We start from the raw sequence: 4,988 nt of genomic DNA on the forward strand, positions 1-4,988 counted from the left end.
AACATCACTATTCTGACCTGTGAAAACTTTCACAGTTCACCATGGGTCAGCTGACCCTTCCCCGAGTCAGTAACATAACTATTCTGATCTGTGAAAACTTTCATAGTTCCACACGGGTTAGCTGACCCTTCCCTGAGTCACTAACCACTATTCTGACCTGTGAAAACTTTCACAGTTCACTACGGGTCAGCAGACCCTTCCCTGAGTCAGTACATAACTATTTTTGACCTTGAAAACTTTCACAGTTCAGTTTGGGTCAACCGACCCCTCCCTGGGTCATACCCAGAATAAAGTACAAGTACTGTTGGGGTACTCCGGGTTAGATTCTGGTTGGCGAAGGAGGACACCTGTGTTAACGGAGCTGGTGTTCAGTTGTTGAACAGTAAAATAAAAAGAAGAACTGCCCATCGTTGTCTCGACTTTTATTTGTGTTACTTCGAACAAACACAACAGTTGGCGACGAGGATTTATGGAATTATATGGAAGCGCTTTCTCCTAGTTTTTTTTTCAAGTGGGCGTTTTTTTTCCTGGGAGAAGTGATTAAGAGAGAAAAAACCTAGACTCACGGAGACTGAGAGATAGGTTCAGCGCGAAATAGTAAGTGAAAGCAGAAGAGTGGCAGGATATATCGGAAAGATTGATGCATTTGACAATGTTACGGACGATTGGACTTTGTACTGTGAACGAATCGAGCAGTATTTCAAAGCTAATGACATTGAAAATGACAAGCGAGTGTCAAATAAACGGAATCAGAACGTTGTTCCTGTGGGAAAAAAAGACGGAACTGTAAGACTGTGCGGGGATTTTAAAGTCTCTGTCAACCCTGTACTGCAGGCAGAACAATATCCACTACCGAGAATAGAGGACATTTTTGCTACACTTGCAGGAGGACAGCTTTTTAGCAAAACAGACTTGGCGGAAGTGTATTTGCAAATGGAAATGGAGGAGGATTCAAAAGTGTTCTTGACTATAAATACTCACAAGGGCTTGTACTGATATAACAGGCTTGTTTTCGGTGTCGCCTCAGCACCGGCTTTATGGCAAAGGGCTATGGATCAGGTACTGCAGGGTTGCCCTGGTACCCAATGCTACCTCGATGACATCATTGTCACAGGTGACAGTGACAGTAGTCATTTGGAGAACTTAGCACAAGTCTTAAAGAGATTGGAAGAGTATGGACTGCGTGCAAGACGTAATAAGTGTGAGTTTTTCAAGGACACAATCACATATTGTGGGCACAAAATTGATGGAGATGGTCTGCACAAGTGTCATGACAAGCTAAAAGCTGTTGCGGAGGCTCCACAGCCGAAAGATGTCTCGCAATTGAGGTCCTTCCTTGGATTTATCAATTACTACAACAGGTTTTTGCCAAATCTAGCCACTGTTCTCCATCCTCTACATGCCCTGTTACAAGCAGGAAAGAAATGGACGTGGTCCAAGCAATGTACACAAGCTTTTCAGGAAGCAAAGGAACTGGTGATGTCAGATACAGTACTGACTCATTTTGACCCTCACAAACCACTAAGGTTAGCATGCGACGCCTCACCATACGGAATTGGAGCAGTGTTGTCACATGTGATGGCTGATGGAACGGAGCGCCCCATAGCTTTCGCGTCACGCTCCCTTACTGTTGCTGAGAAGAACTATGCACAGATTGACAGGGAAGCTTTGAGCCTGGTATGGGGTGTGAAACGATTTAATCAGTATCTGTATGGAAACACATTTACCTTGGTTACAGATCATCAACCATTGGTTTCCATCTTCAATCCTCAGAAGGGAGTTCCACTGACAGCAGCAGCGCGGATGCAAAGGTGGGCGTTGTTTCTGGGAGGACATAGATACCAGATTGAATTCAAAAGAACACACAAACATGCTAACGCTGATGGGCTATCACGTCTACCATTGGTTGGTTGTGATTCAAAGACAGAGAATGTAAGCACACCTTTGGATGTTTTTACAATTGCTCAGCTTGAGAGTTCTCCTGTTACAGATGAAATGATTCGGAGAGAAAACAGGAGAGATCCTACATTGTCACAGGTATATTCCGCTATACAGTCTGGCTGGAATGCACAGCAGAAGCTTCAATTCATGCAATTCTATCAGCGCCGTGATGAACTCACTCTAGATGGGGGTTGCATCATGTGGGGATTAAGAGTTGTTGTACCACCTAAGTTGCGAACTAGAGTCTTGGAGGAGCTCCACGTTGGACATCTTGGAGTGGTAAAGATGAAGTCACTTGCAAGAAGTTTCATATGGTGGCCTGGTATAGATCAGCAGATCGAGCAGCTCGCCATGAACTGCTCAGGATGTCAGTATGTGCAAAAGGTGCCAAAACCTGCACCGCTACATCCTTGGGAATGGCCTGCGTTACCGTGGCAAAGAATCCATGTTGATTTTGCGGGTCCTTTCATGGGCACTACATTTCTGGTAGTTGTTGATGCATGTTCAAAGTGGCCAGAAGTGTTTAGCATGTCCTCCACAACTGCTGCCCAAACGGTGATAGTTCTGAGAGAACTTTTCGCAAGGACTGGTGTACCAGAACAGCTGGTGAGTGACAATGGTCCCCAGTTTATAGCTGAGGAGTTCCAGATATTCCTAAAGAACAATGGAATCAAGCATGTGACCTCAGCGCCCTACCACCCAGCTACAAATGGTTTAGCTGAGAGATTTGTGCAAAGCTTGAAGAATGCACTGCGGGCCATGACACAAGAGAAGCTCACACTAAAACAGAAGCTTTACAATTTCTTGTTTGCATATCGAAATGCAACTCATGTCACCACAAATCGAACACCTGCCATGTTGTTCCTTGGTAGACCCTTACGTTCAAGGCTGGACTTGCTGAAACCCAATTTGAGTAGAACTATACATGACAGACAGATGAAACAGTCACAAAGAGGAGGAAAAACGAGAGAGTTAGAAGTTGGAGAGTGTGTGCTCGCTAGAAACTACAGAGGAGATCACAAATGGACACCTGCAAAAGTAAAAGAAAGAACAGGACCGCTGTCATATACAGTCGAGATTGCACCAGATACCACCTGGAGACGACACATTGATCAGTTGAGAAGATCAAATGTTCCTCTGGAAAGTGGTCCCGTGAGTGTTCCATTCACCACTACGGATACTGTTACAAATGGAAGTGATACAACAACACCTCAAGGTAGCAGTGTACCTCTCAGTGAAGCGCCACAAACACCAATTCCAACCTGTGAAGAGAAACGTTACCCTACCCGTATACGAAAACCACCAACCCGTCTTGATTTATAAAAGGAAGAGAAAAAAAAAAAAGAAACCTTAAATGGGACATTACAATCATACGGTAGCATAGGTTTATTTATTTATATGGGGAAATGTTTTGTTAAAAGCGAAACTGTTGTTTGAGATTTTCTTATCTAAGGGGGGAGGAAGTGTAGTGTATTGAGTTGAATACACCCAGAATAAAGTATAAGTACTGTTGGGGTACTCCGGGTTAGATTCTGGTTGGCCAGTTGGTTGTCCAAGGAGACACCTGTGTTAACGGAGCTGGTGTTCAGTTGTTGAACAGTAAAATAAAAAGAAGAACTGCCCATCGTTGTCTCGACTTTTATTTGTGTTACTTCGAACAAACACAACACTATCACGCTTTGCTCTTGAACTCTGCATATATACAAAAAAACTGCAAATTCTAGTAATAACACTAAATGCATTTATTTACAGCCAAAAGGTTACTGCAGATTAAGTATTTTCAAGAACAACAGCCACAGCAATATAAATTGTAGCTGAAATATAGCTAGTAGTGGACAATGGAGCAAACCAACCCCGTGACGTCACACGCTGTGGTACTGCAAGATGGCAGCGCCCTTGCTCCAAAAGCTATAACAAAACATCCTTTTTTCTTTACGGTTACATTAATCGTGTTTGTTATATATTTTTTTAATTAAAGTGGAAATCAGCTTAGTAAATAATGTAAACTTGACTGCCTGCTTCACTTCCACTTTAAACTGTCATTTGAAGCCGTTGATTTAGAAAATGTTGCAGTTTTGAAGTGAGCACGCTGATGACACCTGCTGGTTAAAACAGTGTAAATGCAACGAGAACAAAAACATGTGTAACAGCTTTTTTTACAAACCAGTAGCAAATGTTTTAATAAAACGTTAATCTATAAATATAATCTACAAACATTAAATGCCAAATATCAATCATAAACAACTGAATATAAAGAGCAGGGGCGGATTTAGTGATTTGGGGGCCCCAGGCAAAATACAGGAATGGGGCCCTATACAATTTCACACATTTACAACCTTGAGGTTCCTTTCACTGTTGCTCGCTGCTGCACGACCGTGTCCCATAGTTGTGTCTAATCTTTTAGATTTTTCATGTACATGTTATAAATAAAGGATTTCTTTAATGTTGTAAATCCCTTGTTCATATTTAAACAGGTTATAATAGTATTAGAGTAGGTTGGACACTAGGTGGTGCGTTGGGGTAATTTTCACTATGCAATTGTCTACACAACGCAAGGCTGTCTAATTCTAAACTTTAAAATATACATTTATTTTTATTTATTTTAATTGCACATTTAAATTAAACTGAAGGAAATTATAAACTTACATGCTTAAGGATTATTTCTACCAAACATGAAGTGTGCCTGTGTGGAAAGTGACTGTGCATGGTCCTTCTTGGGTCTTTCACAAAAACGAGTGAGCACCATTTAAAAAAATTTAAATAGGCCCTATATAATATGCACTGTTGCTTAGTATTAAAATTATAGCTTCAGATGCATGATATTTGTAGGGCCCTATGAAATACGTTTTATTTTTCCCAAATTAGCCTAAGTTTTATTTTTTCCAAAAACTTTTTTTCCGTTTAAATTTTTCTGGATTCAGTTTTTTTTCTTTCTTTCGTTTTAATTTTTCTGGATGATTATATTAAATTTTAACAAAAAACATGTCTAATTAATTAAAATCATGAAACTTGTTTAATTTAACAGCAATTTAGGCCTATTAAAAGTT

General features: G+C 40.9%; 1 pseudogene; it reads left to right on the plus strand.

Moving 5' to 3' along the window:
* The window catches only part of LOC107722430 (uncharacterized protein K02A2.6-like), a 5,182-nt pseudogene extending 2,373 nt beyond the window's left edge, over window positions 1-2,809 (plus strand).
* Window positions 2,810-4,988: the final 2,179 nt, after the last annotated feature.

The sequence above is a fragment of the Sinocyclocheilus rhinocerous genome, unplaced genomic scaffold (assembly GCF_001515625.1).
Source record: "Sinocyclocheilus rhinocerous isolate Xijiao unplaced genomic scaffold, SAMN03320098_v1.1 scaffold1656, whole genome shotgun sequence".
NCBI classification, from domain to species: Eukaryota; Metazoa; Chordata; class Actinopteri; order Cypriniformes; family Cyprinidae; genus Sinocyclocheilus; species Sinocyclocheilus rhinocerous.